Source organism: Montipora capricornis, unplaced genomic scaffold, assembly GCF_036669925.1.
Source record: "Montipora capricornis isolate CH-2021 unplaced genomic scaffold, ASM3666992v2 scaffold_499, whole genome shotgun sequence".
NCBI classification, from domain to species: Eukaryota; Metazoa; Cnidaria; class Anthozoa; order Scleractinia; family Acroporidae; genus Montipora; species Montipora capricornis.
In genome coordinates, this window is record NW_027180237.1 from 90,328 (window position 1) to 98,947 (window position 8,620).

General features: G+C 42.1%; 1 pseudogene; it reads right to left on the reverse strand.

Annotated features, from left to right (window-relative positions):
• Nucleotides 1–7,451: 7,451 nt before the first annotated feature.
• On the reverse strand, nt 7,452–8,241 carry LOC138036767 (uncharacterized; annotated as a pseudogene).
• Nucleotides 8,242–8,620: the final 379 nt, after the last annotated feature.

Sequence of the window (8,620 nt, forward strand, 5' to 3'; positions counted from 1 at the left end):
TCATGTAAGAAGACTGCTCCACTCAAATCGAAAAATGGAGTCCCAATAACACTCAAGTCAGAACAGCTAGACAGATGGATTGAGCACTTCTCAGACCTGTATGGAAATGAAAGCACTTATTGTACTGATGTCCTTGCTGAGATCCCCACCATCGATCCTTTACTCCACCTGGATGCAGAACCTGAGCTCGATGAGGTTGCTTTCACTCAACCAACTGAAAACTGGTAAAGCTCCAGGTCTGGACTCAAATGCCGCTGAGTTCCTTAAAGCTGGTCAGACTGCACTGCTACCTTATCTTCACTCCCTCCTTGTCAAATGATGGAGCGCTGGTAGGATCCCACAAGAGATGGTGGACTCAAATATCATTACACTGTATAAAAATAAAGGCGACAGTGGTGACTGCAATATTTACAGAGGCATATCTCTACTCAGCGTCATTGGAAAGGATTTCGCCCGAGTGTTATTATCCCGTTTGCAAATAATTGCTGAAAGTGTTTACCCTGAGTCTCAATGTGGCTTTCGTCCTGGCCGTGGAACTGTGGATATGATCTTCTCACTGAGACAGCTGCAAGAGAATGTCGGGAGTAGCAGAGACCCCTCCACATTGTCGACCTAACAAAAGCATTTGACCTTGTCAACCGCAAGGCCCTCTTCCTGATTCTCCAGAAAGTTGGATACCCTCCTATCCTGCTCAAGATGATCATTGCCTTCCACGAGAACATGAGAAGCACTGTACAGTTTGATGGCTTTATATCCCAACCTTTTGGTGTTGTTAGTGGTGTCAAGCAGGGCTGCGTCTTGGTCTCAACCTTGTTTGGGATTTTCTTTTCTATCGTGGTCCGAAAGGCAACTGCTAATGTACCATCACTTGCTGTCAATACAGGCTTTGATGCAAATCTCTTTAAGCCCTCTCGCTTAAAAGCAAGAACAAAGGTCTCCACTCATTACATCCGTGAGACGCTCTATGCTGATGATGCAGCTTCTTGTGTGCACAGTCCTGAAGACCTCCAACTAATTATGAACAGCTTTTCTCAGGCCTGCACTGACTTTGGCCTGTTAATCAGCATAAAGAAAACTGAAATCCTGAGTTGCTTTTCTGCTAAGGCAAATCACAGTCCATGATGCTACCCTGAAGAACGCTGATGCCTTCACCCATCTTGGCTCTAGTGCATCCAGTGTCAATTCTCTGGACCATGAAATCAACTGTCGTTTGAGTAAGGATGGCATTGCCTTTGGTCGTCTTACCAAACGTGTTTTCAACAACAAACGACTCACCATCAAGCCCAAGATTAGAGTTTACGAAGCATGTATCCTCAGTATCCTACTTTATGGGTCTGAGTCCTGGGTTACGTACAGGAAACAAGAACAGTAATTAAACAGCTTCCACCTCCGTTGTTTGAGACTGGTCCTGAACATAAGCTGGCTTGACAAGATCACGAACACTGAGGTTCTATCTCGCTCTGGCTCGATGCCACTAACGTCTACTCTAAAGCATCGGCGCTTGAGGTGGCTTGAACATGTGCGCAGAATGCCAAATGATCGCTTCCCGAAAGTCATTTTGTGTGGGGAGCTAGCTAATGCACCCAAAAAGATCGGATGCCCAAACCTGAGATGGAGGGATGTAATCAAGCGTGACCTTAGGGACTTCGACATCAACTTTCAACATTTGAGTCTATTGCAGAGGATAGGTCTGCCTTGCCTACTAGGCTTAGTACTGGCTTGGATCAAGACATTGACGGCTACCATTTTCATCAGGCTGCGAAGAGGCAGAGACGCCATCAGAATCAATAACAACAGAGATGAAATGTAATGATCCTACGAGGATCTACATCGGCCATCCCTATGATGTCAAAAAACAACAAAACGATTGTGGCAAGTGCCTTGGTTTGCTTGTTACTAGCTACGGCCCTCATTGAATTGAAAAGAAATTTTGATAATTGATTCCACATTATTACACTTTAGCCCCCACAGCCCTAGACCTAACTTTTTTCAATGTGACCGATTTTACCTCGGAGAAATTTTATCGTCTGGAGCTTGGATACGTCACGAGAACAATGGAGTTTTCTTGACAGCTACCCCAAAGCGTAGAATAGTACGGCTTCGTACTATTCTACTGTTGGCGTGAGGAAAGCGGTCCAGAACCAGGCCAGCGGATTAAGACGTGACGTTAAATCGTGAAGGGAGGAAGCGAAGGGCTTACGTACGCGTCGCTTGTGTTTTGCTTGAGAAGTCTTGCGAGCTTGCCGAAGTGAGTATATTGAGATTGTTAGTTCCAGTCGCGCCGAAATGTCAGACGACGAAACCTCTTCACATCCATCTCAATCAAGTCTTACTATCTATTGACAATGAAAATATGCCTGAAAATGTGATTCGGCCGTATCAGTTCGAACCACAGTTTTCTTCCAGCGAAGAAAGTGTGGAAGTAGGAGAATTAGAAGGGAAGCGTCAACACGACGATGAAAATTTTCGTATCAGAAATCTGGGGTTTTGCTAAAAGCAGGCCCACGGCCCAACGGCCCGCGGCCCACGGCCCGCCACGGCCCAGCGGCACAGCGGCCCGGAGGCCCGAAGGTCCGGTAGCCCAGAGTCCCACACAGTTTTGTTATCCAGCGGTGAATCCAAACACATGCACAGATTTGCATCAGGCTTGGGCGCGCAAATGAAAGACGGTGAGTTTGAATTCGTTTACCATTTTAATAATCATTTCAATCCTTTTCGATCCTTTCTTTCGTTGCATGTTGATAAGTGAAAAACGTTGTCATTCTCTGTTGGTTTTGTCTGTTTACAACAACAAACAGAAACATGGATTCAAATGATTAAAATGGTAAACGAATTCAAATTCATCGTCGTCCATTTTGCACGCCCAAACCCGATGCAGATCTGTGCATGCGCGTGGATTTACCGCTGGACAAAAAAACTGGAAAGTCAGGACTGAGCTACCGGGCCTCCGGCCTCCGGGCCGTGGCAGGCCGTGGGCCGCGGGCCTGCTTTTAGCAAAACCCAGAAATCTGGGCTCGTGAGGGTTTCTAGATATATTTTGTAACTTAAACAATGCAATTTAACCGATTCGTAGAGGCAAACCATGAATCAAACGGCGTTTGATGTTTTGGAAAATGCTTTGAAGATCAAACGCTCACGCGCTCGAGAATTGTAAACAAACATTAAAACAGAATAAAAATAAAATCACTCTTGTATATTTTTGTTCGTCTTATTCATAGCTATTGTGATCTCACGATTTAGAGAGGCAATATCCACTGCTATGCTATATTTTATAGATGTTACTAATCCAGTTTAAAGTCACCCTCATGTAGTAAAGTCGAGTATACCGAGATTCTGTAATTACAATAGACCGTATTCATAAATGGCGGCCAATCTATAATTCTTTTGTCGAAGTGCAAATTAGCCTATCAAGCCTCGATACCATACAGTGAATTGAAAAGAATTCTTGCTCTAAAATGAGGCTTGGTAGGTTAATTTGCACGTGGACAAAAGAATCATAAATATGACCGCCATTTATGAATAAGGTCTATTGAATCCCTGTTCTTATCAACAACGTAATATACTACATGTTTTGTGGAACCGCAGCAAGATTTTAAGCTAACGTACTTTTTTAAAAAAGGAACGATTGTCATCGCTACCTCTAAAAGGAAAAATAACTTTTAATTTAGTCATTAGTAGAAACGTTAACCTGTATGTTTGATTTGTTTGTTCTGACAACCTGAGCAGTGTTTGAGCTTGCAAATGGATTTGGTTCTTGTTGGGAAATCTGAGGAAAGCGCATTAAAGACTGTTTTCTATCGCAATCAGAACGCAAAAATATTGCAATTTCATATTACATTCTGCTATCTTTCAACGAAAGGATAGGTTTGCAGCGACCTTTTAATATATAAAGAAAGTATTACTGACAGAACATGTTACATAGCTAACTAGTTCGGATTTTCAGACATAAAAGAGGTAACCTGAAAAGTTTGGGGTAGGCTCTTATGCTTTTACTGTGCAATAAATCCAAGTCAAACAAAGCTTATTTACTTCAGGTGTAAATGTGGAAATTGCCAAATACTGAACAGAAATGAGGAATGTACCTGCTGTTCAGAGTTTCCTCAAATCTGCGACAAAAACAAGGAGGCAGTAGAGATGGGGGAGTTTGTATAACTCAGCATCCAGGATTCCAAGCTGTTTGTCTCAACAGATGGGTGCTGCAGACAGCCTGGTACCAATATAAGCAGGAGTATTCTCAGTCATATGAAGGTCCCCAACATAAACTTAATAGGCACGTAGCCTATCGTCAACTTGTCAGATGGTGCTGGGGTGTTCTTGGCAAGGAAATGAGAGTCCCTTTGCCATCATGTGCAGTTTGTTGCATTAGAGCACACTTCTCCCCTCCAGGACTTGAAGATGACTTCCAGTTTGAGGGTTTTCATTTTCCAGATGAATAAGAAACAAAACGTTCATTTGGTGACACAAAAATGATACACCCTTTGTGCTTAGACTGTAGTCTTTCAATTTGATTTTGTTTTGGGTAAAAATCAATAATATTAACCACAGGCACATCTACAGTCATCTAAAGCCATTGTTGTTATGTAAACAAATTATCTAATTTAAGTCCCACAAAGAAACAAGTATTAAAATACATGTTCTACTGTTTATAAAAACAGGAAATGATCTTCTTTCTTTTACCTCATGATACAAAGATATATATTTTTTGTTTTGGATGGGGGGGGGGGGGGGGGGGGGGAGCAGGGAAACAATAGTTGTAATTTTTGACTCTCGTTCATTTAAGTTGTACTTGATCACATTTGCAATTTGCATGCATATAAGTCCACATTTGTCCAGTTTTTACCGGGTTGCCAAACCCAGTCGGAATCTCGGATTTCATTTCGTGGGTTTTTTTATTTTCCGTGTCGGTAAAAGTCTTGCCTGTCACTCCCCTGCTAAGTGGTGGCTTTGTGCATAGAGCCTTCTGCGCGTATTTTCTTAGGATCGAGAGGGTAGTGGGAAATGCGTAGATTTCTCTGGTGGACACAGTAGAATAATTAACTTAACCGGCAATGGCGTCGAAAGTCATGTAACGCGAATGGCGTTTTAGTGGATCTTTGAACAAAATATACCCTTATGAAGCTCAATAATTGCAAGTCAATTGGATATACAGGCGGTGGAATCTTAAAAGCGACGAGTAATGGACTTCGACAACAATCTATCGCCCGTCGAGCCGAAATCAAAGTGAGCTGTATTTACCTGAAGTACATGGTAATGTAACACGATCGAGTTTCTTGTCTTCACGCACGCAATGAAATAGGGAGAGGTTCTCGCCTCTAAGAGCCAATATGTTGTTTGTTTCAATAGATTTTTCGCTGGAAAAGGATTCTGTGGTATTTTCTGCCTTTGTGAATTATAATATCATGTTGTGTATTGAATTTTCGAGCTTAAGGTTGAAATGTGATATGGGATATTTTTTTAGTATTGCTCTGTAAGCAGGAAGGGTTCACAGGTCTGTTGGAAGAGTGCTTGAGTTTCAACAAAATGAGCCCCAAAATCAGTGAAGAATTGTGACGCAGATGAATAATAAAGTAGCTGCTATTTCCAAAATGATGGAATTACCTGGTCAGAATAAATAACGTCGTACGCGTCTTGGAGAGTAAATTTTGACTTTGCATAAACAAGACTTGGGCGATTGTGATCTTTGTTTTGACTTCGCTCATTTCATTCCCAAACTTTATAACACTTGACAGAAAAAGAAACTTACAAAAACCCGGTATCTTGCCATCATTTCACACAGATACTTCACTGTTTGACGAGTAAACATGCTGCGGTAACCTCATCACGGCACCCGCCGAATTCTGGTGATGTCATTTTCGTTTTTGCGATTTATTTGTGCAGCCAAAACGTACAATAACAAAATTGAACGTTGCAAAAATCCCCCAAAATGTTTGTCGCTGATCGTAACTGTTTATATTCTATATATAAATGTTCTTTTCATGTCGTAAATATGTTATTCTCGAGCGATCGTCGTGGAAACTTCCTTCTGCTCTTTCTAAAAACTGTGTATCAATATTTATTTACTTTTGCATTTTGACTCTCGTTCATTTAAGTTGTACTTGATCACATTTGCAATTTGCATGCATATTAGTCCACATTTGTCCAGTTTTTACTGGGTTGCCAAACCCAGGGGTAAATTATTTTGTTTTTGCATAAAGCAAGCTAACAAAATCTGTACCTTGCTGAGTTCGCATTTGTTAGCGTTAATAGTATTTTCGGTCCGATGCTTCTGTTTTATGAGGGGTATATTATTTTGGTCTCCCATCCAAACACTAACCCCGCCGAACAGTAAACTTCGGTATTACAAAGCTGTCAGATGCTCAGAGGGCACGCTTAAACTTGTGGTGAAAAGAAGTTTATCAACATGTCAGCCCAGAAGCCAATGTTTCTCACTTCCCATTTATTTTCTTCAATCTTTCTGGGTTCAGTACTTTGCTAGTAACCACATGTCTTCTCAGACTATTTACCCAAGACTTCTACCATGGCACTACAATGATAGACAATACCAAAACAATATCGTGCACTGTTAGAGCTACATATTACGCAAGAACAGATCTGTTTCGTCGTACGAACGTGTGAGGACCTGTGAGCCAAAGGGCCTCGTCTGGTATGACTTCTTAATGACCCCCCAACTTGAAAAAAATTGTCTGGAACGGTGCACGTACCACAGGCAACCCAGTGTACCCTCACGGAGGGTCTAGTTATCGGTTAAACCTGGACTGGTGTTTACGGACAAGTTCTTGTTTCCTTGGAGGTGCAGTCCCTGAGATGTTTTTGGGGAGATGGCGTGCTTCAGGTTCAATTTCAATTTCACCTGTTTCACAGGCATTGGCAACAGTGTCCATAAAAACTATAACATGTGCATAGGATTTTTTCCTTTATTGGCTTAGCCACCCACTGTTTCTGTGTCTTTGGGAAGCTAACCTTGTACCTGGCTTGACCAGCATGTGGCCCAGATTTTACAACTGCCTGCTTTCTTCCACAGATTGCATTGTGATCAAGTGCTGTGAGTTGTGCACGTGCCACCATGCCTTTGTGTGAAAACTGCTCACGCTTTGGGCAGTACTTCAAACATTCAGAGTGATACACCTGAAGCTCTCCAGTGTGGCAAAATTCAGTCAGCTTCTCAATGTCTTTCTAGATCTTCTTGTTGAGCACCACCTCCTCAAGGGCAATATAGGCAAGGGTATCAGGCTTCAGCCACTTCTTTTTCCGGCTCTGAGCACTGGTCAGTCTTGGATGGCGGCACTCATGGAAGTGGGTGTAGCCATTCCACTTGTGTTAGCTTGTCACATGAAACAGGACTGACTTCAACTTTTCTTTCAGCACTTCCGCATTGCCATCACATGTTAGGGAACACCACCAAATGTGGTTCGAGACTGAACGGATCCATGGAAGGAGATCTTCACAGCCTTTCACTTTAGCCTTCTTTGAAAGTTTTTTTTATGATCCACTTTGATAAATGCCAAACATCATACTGGTGGTCGATTTCACCATGGTCCTTTTTCATGGAACTTGAGATGGATGTATGGCGGTCTGTGGCAATTCTCATGATGGTGACTTCTTCTCTGGCAAGGTCTTGAATGCACCTCTCGAACCCTTCCTTTTCCATTGCATTAGACGACGTTACCTGTGTTACCTGTGCAACATTGATTGCTGCCACCTTTCCTTCATCTGTCATCATTGCGTACGTACAATATTTGGCATTGTGACCTGGACTGTCACACCTTCCATCCCCAATCAAATCGACTTGCCCATTGCTTTTAACTTCATCTAATTCTGAATTTCTTTCCTCTTTCCAGGCTTTGTTTACCACAGGAAACAAATACTTGTTTTGTATATTGTAAAATGTGGTATGGCTGAAGAACTTCAAATTCAGAAAGGATGCAAACTGGGCAATATGAGAAAATGTATTGCACTAAACAGAATGGCAGCTGAGGATAGTAAATTACCTGCTGCAATATTTTTTATCAGTGGCTGTGAATTCCAGCAAGTCAGATGGTTATTGACACACAGCATTTTCACCGAAAACATACTGCCACTAGTTGTTTCGGTGGATTCAAAAATGGTTCCTCCACATTTTGAACAGACTTTTAGAACTAACTTTAGGCAGGACTCACAAACCAGGAATTTTCGCTCAGGGTGTTCTTCTGAATCTAACTCATAATCTGTATCATCCGATGATGAACCTGAATTGTCAGTCATTTCACTCTTGTATTCCTCATCATCATCATTGTCATAAACAGCCAAGGGAGACAATGGTGGATCATTTGGAGACTCCTCATCTGATGGATAGACTTGTTCAAACAGGGTAGGTTTCTTTGTTTTACTGTCAGTGTTTATATTTTGTTCAGATTCTTGCTTCTTTTCGTCAGATTTATCACAATCATCTGGTCGAAAACCAGGGTAAATTCCCCCAGATTTTTTTCTTTTCATCTTTTACATGGCTACTGTGACCAGAAGGGTCAGGGTTAGCACCATCAGGGGATTCACTGATTAACTCAACCTGTGTCCCAGCATTAGTGAAAGTCTTGACCGGCTGTGGCACTGGTGTTGAAACTACTGGATCAGTTTGTGTGTACTC